This window comes from Sylvia atricapilla, chromosome 4 (assembly GCF_009819655.1).
Source record: "Sylvia atricapilla isolate bSylAtr1 chromosome 4, bSylAtr1.pri, whole genome shotgun sequence".
Taxonomy (NCBI): Eukaryota; Metazoa; Chordata; class Aves; order Passeriformes; family Sylviidae; genus Sylvia; species Sylvia atricapilla.
In genome coordinates, this window is record NC_089143.1 from 34158968 (window position 1) to 34169649 (window position 10682).

The following is a 10682-nucleotide window of genomic DNA, read 5'->3' on the forward strand; positions in this document are numbered from 1 at the left end:
CCCATCACAATGGCCTCTCTTCCCCTTCATCTCCACACGTAACAATCCATACAAATTAAGTCTATCCACATAGCTCTTGTGTGATCATATTATTCCTTAAAGAAAGTAGAGTCCTCCAACAGAGGACACACAACTCTAGCTCAAGTCTTCGCAGTACTAATTTGCTTGTAGATCTTGTAAGAGAAACTTCAGCTCAGTCTTAGGGTTGCTTACATTTTTTAACCCTTGTCAGCTCTAAGGCAATGGGATCTACTCTAACCTTACATACTTTTTTTAGTGAAATGCCAGTCATTGTCAGTGCATATTTATCACGCTGGATTTATTCCTCCAGCCCATCAGCCATAATTTAAATACATCCAATTAAAGGTGTCCACACAGAATGATGGTCTAGTACTTCAAAGAAATGTTTTCTGAAGAGCAAAGTCTTCTTTTTTAGCAGACTGTCAATTGATTTTGTTAAAATTATTTCATTCTGATAATATTCTAAAGGATTGACAACTAAGTACAAAAAACCTTTTCCATAATCTCATCAAAACAATTAAAAGAAGAATTCAGTGGTGTTTTAGACCATACAAGACCTAACTTGATACAACCTTTGTGTAGGCAAGGAATTGCTGATAGTTACCTTTATAAGCAGAGTTCTCCAAGCAGTGCCAAATTCACCTGGCACAGTTTCTGCTGGAGAGAAAAGCAGCTGTTTATTTCAATGAGGAGTCATCAAAAGTCTTTTAAAATCCACACTGTCCAAAGTGCACACAATGGAAGGGAAGGAAGTCACACTGGAGATGTCTTCCTATGTCCCCAGAAAACCACACAAATCTTCAACCCTAATTTCTATTTTAGACATATTCTTATCATCATCTTGATACGTGTGCTTCTAGAAACAGAAGAAACTAATTTGACCTAGTTAATTTTTAGTCTTTTGGTACATCACTTTCTACAACATTTCAAAGACCTCTCATTACAGCACTGAAATATTCATGACTCAAAGGACAAAAGAAAAGCCACCAACAGAAACCAGACCTGATTTCTATCTTCTTCTCCTAAAAAATAAAAAAAAAAAAAAGTGAGCAAGCAGGAGAAGCAGGAGACAGGAAGCAACAGCTTAACATCAATTGATTTATTTCCAGAGAAATAATAGAAATAAATAGTGCAAGATGGATAAATGACTGAGCTGCCATCTGCTTCTGTACTCAGCAGCACTTTGGAAACACAGCTACTACAGTGAAGTGTTTGGCAAATACTGCAGCAAAGAGGGCAGTATGTAAACTGAGGGGAGTGAGGCAACAAAGCAAATCTGATACTCATTCATCTGTAGGAGTTTCTTACATGTGTCACCTCTCTAATCACAAAGCAGAGAATCTCTTCAGATAATGTAAGCCCCACGTGTGCTCTGGATCTGCACCCTCCTGTTTGATGCTCCTACACCTGCTGATATGCGGAACTACTCACGCAGAATATTTATTTTGTCCAGAAACTTTCCTAGTACCTCAGCAGAGTAACATCCCTGCACAGAGAAACATCTACAATTTTGGTTTCAATTTCCATAAAATACAACTAATCTGACTACAAGCAGACAAATACAACAGAATAATTACAGACTTCAGAAGTGAAAACACTAGCTTCTTAGTTTTTTTGGAAAAACATTTTTCAGCTACTTTTGTGACAGATTATCAGCTAATTTACTACACGTGCTATCTATCACTATAGCTATATATATATATATATATATATGTAAACTATTAAAATATTTTAAAATTTATAACTATCCAACTATACTAATCATCCACAGAAGTAACTGCAAAAGTTTTATACTTCCAGGTACATATTCTACTCAACTGGCCACTGTCTTAATGACTGCTAGATAAGAAAACTACTGATATTATATTCACCCATCAGTTTTTCACAAATGGCAATTGCCCAAGGAGCAACTTTTGTAACTTTAAGCATGTCATAATTATGCACATTGGCTTGTGTTTCTTGTTGGTTTCTGCTTCCTGCCCCTAAGGTATGACACCAAGAAATCCTAACGCCGCACAAGTTACAAAACACTGCTGAATCAGCAGCATCGCAGAGCAACAGAGCAATGCATAAGTGCAAACACGCACAAAAAGAACTAAATTTAAATTAAATTTCAAGGTCCTCTTAAAAAAAATCCTAAAAGTTCTTCCTGAGGCATATCATGCTAAAAACAAAAACAAACAAACAGAAAGTGAAAATCAGAAATTATCTAGGAAAAAACATTAGCTGATACAAGTACCGGCAGCTGGAATACAGCAGAACACACTTCATTTCTTTTGCCTGCTCATATGCATCAGAGCCTCTACATCTATCACACGCAGCTCCTTTTTCCACACCACTCCTCAGGTTCTGGTGAAACCACTCTCCCGTTTTGTGTCTGTTTTCACACAAAACACATGAATACTATCTTCTAGACAAACATGCAGATGACTTTTATAATTTACATCAACTTCATAATCTCTTTATGTCAAGTTGAGGAAACTGTAAGAATTACCATTTCTGAATAGTGCTTAATCACTCTCTGTGAGGGAGTAGCACTGGACTCTCCCATGCCTTTTTTTTTTTAACTATAAAGAAGAATCCTGTTAAAATGTCTGGTTCAGAAATAATGACAGAATTTCTAGACAGGAAAAAAGTCACATTTTATTTTTTGATCAAAAATTCTAATACAAGTACTAACTTTCAAATCTAGCTATTCTTCCCTGCCCTGAAAAGAATTAAAATAAAAAGAAGTCTCAGACAGTACAGTCAGTGATGATTAAGGTCTCTACAATGTGTACAACTGCTGAAAGCAAAATCAGCAGAGACAACAAATTCATCCAAACAACCTGGTGATGTAATACTAAATTGCTATTTAAAAAATTCACCACATGTTTTGTTATCTTAGAATCTTTCAGTTTAATTGCAATTTAAACTACATGAATAGAGCTATCTTGGCCTATGCCCACTAAAGCTTCTAGAATTACCCTAAAATTATCCTTTTAGCCATATTTTTCAAGGTAAAGCTTCTTCAAATTAAGCAAGTACAGTAACAAAAAGATTAAGGAATTCTGGGTTCAAGAACTGGTATGAGAAAGCATTAGTCATTAAAGAAATAAGCATTTCTCAGGGTATGCCAATCTTGAAAAAGCTAAATGCTGGAAGGTCAGCTTTAGGTCAATGTACACCTCATTCTCTGCATTGCAACACAGGAAAACGAAGCTCCCAGGCTCCTCTGTGAGAGACAGCTAGGGCTATCAGAGAGACATCTGCAGATTTCTTAACAGAGACACTGATCTAAATCAAACACTCCTGGATGCAAATGGAGCATTAAGTCAGATGACTTATGGAGAAGTTCTAAATTTATCATGGAAAGATAGCAGCAGCTTAATTAAGGCTGTTATCAGCTTCTACTATGAATATTTGCTATCGGCTCTCCAGTTCTCGCCTCAGACGTCTGACTTGATTTAGCAACTAATACACACTAAAGACAGAGTTCAGTACTTATAGGAAGGTTATGTACAAATACACATTTGTCAGTTTCCAATTTTCATATCTTCTGGCATGAATTACTTATTTCTTCAAGTAGATTTTCACAAAAAAGAATTATTTTAAATAAAGCAGACTATTTTTCATAGTTTAACTGATGATTCTAGTGACCTGAAAGGAACATTCGGTTCACAAAGGCATTCACTGATAGCTACACAAGTTTGTTTTATTAACTTAGCTCCAAAGATTTTCAATAAGCAGAACCAAGCACTGAGTTTGTGAATGCCTCACCTTTTACAATATTACAAGGGGTCATGAAAATTACTACTGGATCTCTCTCTGCTGGGAGTTGTGTAACTGTTCCTTTGTTCTGAGCTCTGTGTGTGAGCAGTATTCTATCTTGAACATCGGCAGTGCACACGTAATTGCTAACCTGCTTCCTTTAGTTAAGGTTTCTTTTATCCTTGGAGCTGGTCTTCTCTCCACCTTTTCTGCTTCATCTTCCTGGCCAAGAAATCCAGATGTTTACAAAACCAGATTACAATTTAATAAAAATTTGCACAACTTTTTTTAAAAAAAAGGCACCTTGAAAATGACTGAGATTTTTCCTCTCCTACAGTGTTTTTGCACCCACTTTGTGCAACTCATGAACTTAGCCCCTGAGAAGCCAGTAGGCTGCACAAGACAACAGAAAAAAAACCTGAAGTACTTAAACACCATTACAAAATGATCATTACTTGGAAACCCAACATGATGTCCCAAGGTGACACTGAAAGTAAAGTCAATGGTGGCTGTGGCCTGTTCTATCATAGCCCTGCTGTCAGCAGATTCTCTCTAGGAACAAAGAAACAAAGGTGATGTATTGTTGCAAACCGTGTTCCCTAGAAAAAGCAAGCCCCAATCCTTCAAGGTGATCTATGAAGCCAGAGGTGCTTCAGGCAAGTACACAGGTTGTTCTTGCAGTGAAAAATTAACATGCATGAGATCACACTGCGCTCACGCGTTTCTTGTAATGTTATTTGCTGATAATCCTTTAACAATTTTAAAGCTTCCAAAAGAATATGGGTGTTTATCATTAGGTTTAGCAACTGTTTATCACTGGTTTTGCAGCACAGCAGTTCAAAATACACAAAAGAAGCACGACAGAAACCATGGAAAAAAGAAAAAGAAGAGCTTTTAGAACAAAACCAAACCATAGTACTTTTCAAGAAGCAGCTAAAGTTACCAAGTGAAGATTGAATATTTGCTCATCACATCATTTACAGGTCCCTAAAGGAAACAATTTGCCACTGTCAAACAACACTAAGCAGTCGATGGTAACATCTATATTTAGGCTAACTTTTTTAATTATAAAAGATGGTGGCCTTTTTTTTTTGTCCCTGAAATCATCTAACAAATTCATTTTCTGGAGAAGGTTTTTATTACTCAACAGGGAGAAAGTAGTAACGTGCCACTGCCAAATGAAATTATCACCATATTGGTCAAAGTCAGAAACTTCCCAAAACATTCTTCTTCTGTCATCTGCCACACCAGAAAAATTAGTGAACTAATGACAATAATAGCTTAATGTGGTCTTGCCAACACAAGGCAGGTCCCACACTGATTTCAAGGGAAATAACAGCAGTGCACAGGAAACCCTGAGAGACAATAAATTTCTGGAAAGCATAACTGGCCCTTGCTATTCTTGGTAACTTTCACAACATCTGGCTCATGATACCTATAAATCACCTTTAAGCAGAAAGTCTCACCAACCAGCCTAAACCTCAGACCCAGAAGACCCTAGACCATGGAATAACAGCATCCCCCTGGTTAGTGCCATATATATTGAGCCCTGCATTGAAAATATTCTTTAAAGCTTCACTATGACGCCTCATTGTAATTAGAGCTGTACAAAACAGAACCCATTTACATCCTGTGCTCCCCAGGCCACCTGTCTCAGAAACAAAGGCCTGGGGGCTTCACACATGCACAGCTCCACAGCAAGACAAGCCCTGCAGGCTGCAGGCTGCCCAAAGAGTGAGAATGGCCAGGGATTCCTACGCAGCCCCACCACCCGGAGCACAAGTACTATCATGCATCTCCATGTATATGCACACAATGGGTTTGGTTTTTTTTAATAATCTTAAGTACCTCCAACTTCTACCACAGCTCCCTACTCAGTTTGCCAAAAGTCCTCGAGAGGTTTTACATTGCATGGTTTTTTTCAGCCAAATAAGGGCGGATTCAAACGACTTTGCTGCGTCCTGATCTCACTCTGTTTCGAGGGTTAAACCGGAGATGCCATAAGCCAGTACCTGGAAGTTACAGAATTACACAGAATCTTTACTTCTCTGCCTAAAGTAATGTGGTTTTTTTTCTGTTTTATTTCAAGTTTTAGATAAGTGAGAATATATTTGAAGACTCACTATATATTGCTGGATTATTTAAGAACTTCTATAATGACACAAATAAAAGCTAACCTTTTAAGCTTGAATGCCCTGGGGGGAAAATGAATATCTTCAATGCTTAAAAATCTCTCCAAAATATTTGGGTTTTCCATGCAAACAAGGGAAAACGAAGGAATTAAAAAATTTTATGGAACATTTCAGTAAAGGCCAAAACCACATATTTCTTTGGTTTTGTACTTTCACACCTTTTGTTAAATTCTCAGCAAATACAGCACGTCTCAGCAGGATATTTAAAAAGGCTAAAAGACATACTGATTGAAGTTTTGAGAACAAAAGCAGGCTGAAAACATGTTCCACTTTATATTAAAAACATTCACTTCTTCATTGTCTTATGCAATTCATGCCATATTTTTTAAAAAATACACAAAATTTTCATTATGTATTTCTAAAATTTTTTTTTTAAATTAAAAATAGCAGACTTAATTTTCATCTGTTTAATGAATCCCATCAGTTATTCATACATTCTTTATCATTCAGTTTGGCTACCAATCAAAGTTATGCTTGAGAACAACAAGGACAAAAAGCAAGCAGGATCAGGAGTACAGTTAGATTTCCTTACACTAACAACTATCATAAATTATTTACTGAACTTCAAAGCTTTGAAACTGGTGATGAATATGGTAGGGAAAAATAAGATGTGTTTGTTTACTATCAATTATTTATTACATCTGTTTTACAGTATAAGATGAAGAAAATAATAAAAATGCATTGTGCTCATTTGACTAAAATTTATTGTTCTTTCTATTCATTCAGAGATTACAAATGAATCATTTGGTAACTTTGTAATAATAAGACATGTGAAAAAACCTGACATGTTAAGCAAAAAGGGATTAAATCCATACGTTGCAGTAAGAAGCATATATCTCTATATGCAAAACATTACTCAAGACTAGGAAAAATGAAGTCCTGAATCAAAATAAACTACTTATATAAGCCAACTCAAGTAATAAAACATTTAGAACCTAGAATACAAATGATAGTTGAACTAAATTCAGTTCCAAACCAGACAGATCAAAGAATTAACATGTCAGTCCCTCTAAGCAAAGCAGGAACCAAACCAGCCAAGCCATTAAAGGTCCAGATTTGCTAGTGATTGGAAGTAAATCTGGGATGCCCAACTGTACGGCTGTATGGCAGATAGCTGCTGGTTTTAATGTGCCTTAGGTCAGACGTGGTAAACTTCACACTTCTAACCAGTGCTGTTTGTAATAGATTGAATGAAACACGTTTACAAAAGAATCAATAAATGTAAAGACTGGAAAGAATTAGAAAGGCTTGCAGGCTTGTACCTATTGTCTGGGGGAATTAGGTGTCAGTTTGAGCACTATAACTCCAACAAAGGTTTCCTAGTTTTAATTTACTAGAACACATAATGGGCTATGTAGAAGCTGGGAAACACCCGTCTGTCTGAATATATTACTTCACAAACAGTTTAATGAATGTTACAAACATTATTATAGTCTGGCATACTCCTCTTCTGCTCATTCACTCCTACTTTGCAATCTTATCATCAAAGGGCATTTCTTTTTGAGGCTGCTTCAATAAGTCTCAGAAGTAAGAAATAATGCCACATGCTCAAAATATGGATCTAATATAAAAATAACTAGTGATACACAGCCTTCTAGTCTGTCTCACACAGCATATATATTTGCAAAAATTAAGCACTTCTACAGGTCAGCTATACTCTATCCTAAGAAAATTTTCCATTTGTAAACTATCGTATAAAACAACTGTATAAAATAAGACAAGTAAATAACTGTTGGCTACAGTGAAAAGAAAAAAAAAATAAAACCACCTCAATATACCACCCCCAGGATTTTCTAAACATTTCAAAAAGACTGGCTGATGGGCTGATGTCAGAAAATACGGCTCAAGTCTGGTTCACATAATATCTTTCCTGAGGTTAATCGATTCTTCAACTAGTTCTTGAGAAACACAAGATCCATACCCTCTTCTAATTAAATATTTCAGTTACCTGATTTTTATATATCAGCTTGATCTGACTTTAGTTCAAATGTGCAACCTAAATAAAAAAGACACAACTTTGTATTCCAATAAAATAAATAAGACCCAAGGTATAGTTTAACACCATGCTGAACTTCAAGGTTTACCTTTGATATTCACAATATATTTCCTCACATTATCTGATATATAAAGTAGAAAAGCAGGAAACAAAGATGAACAAACCATCCATAAGCTTCTCCAAATAAACCATACAGTCAAGTGTTCCAACAGACAAAATGAAATTTTAAACACAATAGGATTGTTTAATGCCATATTCCACTGGGTAAAATTGGATACAGAAGGTTGGATTTCTCCATCCCAGGTTCCCTCTTCAAACCACAAACTGTTCATGTGCAGCTGATAAGTACAGTATCTCTGAAACTCCCTTTATAACGCAGTGCACACATTGAAACAATCACTGGAGTGCATTTTTTCCCAGGGAAATGCACAAAGAACCCAATTTCTGAAGACAGAAATGTATTCTATCACAGGGTTTTGAATAACAAGTTATTGAGTTCTTGTTCTATCATGATGGGAAAGTCTCACTTGGGACTTTTTGGTTCATTTGACAAGAAGTTGTTATGACTGTAAAGGCAAAGGTATACATATATCTACATTACAAAGAATGTCCTTGTTGCCAAGGAAGACTTGGTTGATATTCCTAACCTCAGATAAAGAAAAGCACAACCTGTATTCATTTTTACATATTAAATGCTTGCATGTTCAGATATGAGAACGTTGCTGTGTGTGTCTCACTGTATGCTGGTATTTGGCTTCCATCCTGTCAGCAACAACCTGTGTGGTTGATACACCCCCTTGTGCTTCAACAAGTACAAAGTACCGCCACGCTGCATCTACAGCAACACGTATCTGACATCCTGCTTTCTTCTCATTTAAATCTACTCTAACAACTTGAGAGCCTTGTCACTTGGACAGCCAAGGTCATGATTTTTGAAGAAGGTTCACTACAGGCAAATCCCAAAGGGATATATGAGTCTCCCTTTGTCTGGTCACATCAAAAGAAAGTTTTAAAAAGGGTTAATCGACTCTTTTAAATAAAAAGGAAGTGCATTCCACAACAGAAGCTCCTGTTTATGCTCCTTTGGGCTGCTCATTGTAGAAATCTAGTTGACAGAAATTGGAATGAAAAGCTTAAAAACAGCTATTCCTAGAAGAAGCTGCCTCAGAAAAAGAGATCACACAATTAGCCTTCTGGTACATCTTTAGCCTAGTAAATTATAGCATTCCACAGTGCAGTAACATACTATGCAGTTCCTTCTCTGAAAAGAAATCTTACTAAAATTTGTATTTCAGCATATATCTTAATTTCTAGAATAACAAAAATTTAAGTAATTAAGATGTTAAAAAATAAAATCAATACTTCATTCTCTCAGTGTGCCCCTAACTTCCCCAATAAGGGGAGAGTTACTACCAGTCTTCTCTAATTGATGAGTACTCAGTTTTTAAAACTGAGGTACAGAGGCTGGCACTCCAGTATTTTGAAAGCAGGCAAAACACATCTTCAGTCAACACAGTTTTTTCACAGTGAAAAACTTCTGGGAAATACTGTCCTGGCAAAAAGTGTGATTGTCCTTGCCTCAACCAAAACCTAGATTAACAGATTAACTCCTATAAAATCCACTATCATCATGCTTACATAACTGAACAAATAGTTACAGTGCTTTTTCTGCTGCCCCTGAGAGAGGAAAGAAACACACCTATTTAAAATATTTGCCAGCTAGAGGTGGGGGAAGTAGGAAGTTCTGCAGTCCAATGGATGAAGGGTAAAAGGTATTTAACGCTGGTAAAAGACAGGCACAAATATTATTGGTTATAGACATCCACAGAAACAAGCAAACTGTTTTATACATGGTCATGGTCGGGTTTTTTTAACACCATTCCTATTTTTCCAGTTTTCTTTCACTTCCTTTCCAAACCAAACAACACACTTAACGACAGCTTACCTCTAAAGTTAAAGAAATAGTTGCCTGATTGTTGCCAATGTCTCACAGACTTTCTTTCACCTTGCAATAGACTCCTATGGAAAATGGAAAGCCAATTATTGAAGCAGAACCAACCAGAAGCGTGCTCTTTCTCACTAATACAAAATTACAATCAGACTACATATTTTGTTAAAGTATTTCAGTGTAAGAAGTGTTCTTTTCTACAAGGAGAAGAAAGCAGTCCAGCAAGAGCTGCAGGACGAAAGCAGCTTCTTTCCTTTATGCTCAGGTTCAGGAGATGAGGAAAAGGGGTCAGTGGACAACAACAGAAAGATGAAGCAGTCTGTTCCTACTCCATAGTTTACCCAAAACCAGTAACTATTTACTGCAGGGATGGGCAAACACCTGCACAGGATGCTCAGAGAGATGCTGGGGTCTCCATCCTGCTGGGATTCAAGACTCAGCTGGACACAGCACTGAGCACCCCAATCTAACCAGGCCGCCTTGGAGCTGATCAAGGAGATAAATGAGAAAAACCTAAGTAATTATTCATATACAATCAGAGAATAATTTTTAAGCAATTATTTTTCTAGTCATACAACCTCTGCATTTAGGCTCACTGCACTCCTGCCAGAGCAAGTAGCCCGAAGAATACAGTAGCCTTCATGATCCATGGAAAATTAATAAGTGATTAGCACATAGCAGAAATAGAAATTTTGGAGTTTTCTGATACTAACACCCAGAGAGGTAACAGGCTCCAGGACACCCAAGATATGCTTTTTTCTCTCTATTTTTTTTT

The 10682-nt window shown here is 36.7% G+C and overlaps 1 protein-coding gene across 1 annotated transcript in view; it reads right to left on the reverse strand.

Moving 5' to 3' along the window:
- TENM3 (teneurin transmembrane protein 3) overlaps positions 1–10376 on the reverse strand; it is a 373463-nt gene extending 363087 nt beyond the window's left edge. The window contains exon 1 of the mRNA XM_066317559.1: positions 9905–10376. The gene's annotated coding sequence lies outside the window, so the exon portion shown is untranslated. The remainder of the gene's footprint in view (positions 1–9904) is intronic.
- Positions 10377–10682: the final 306 nt, after the last annotated feature.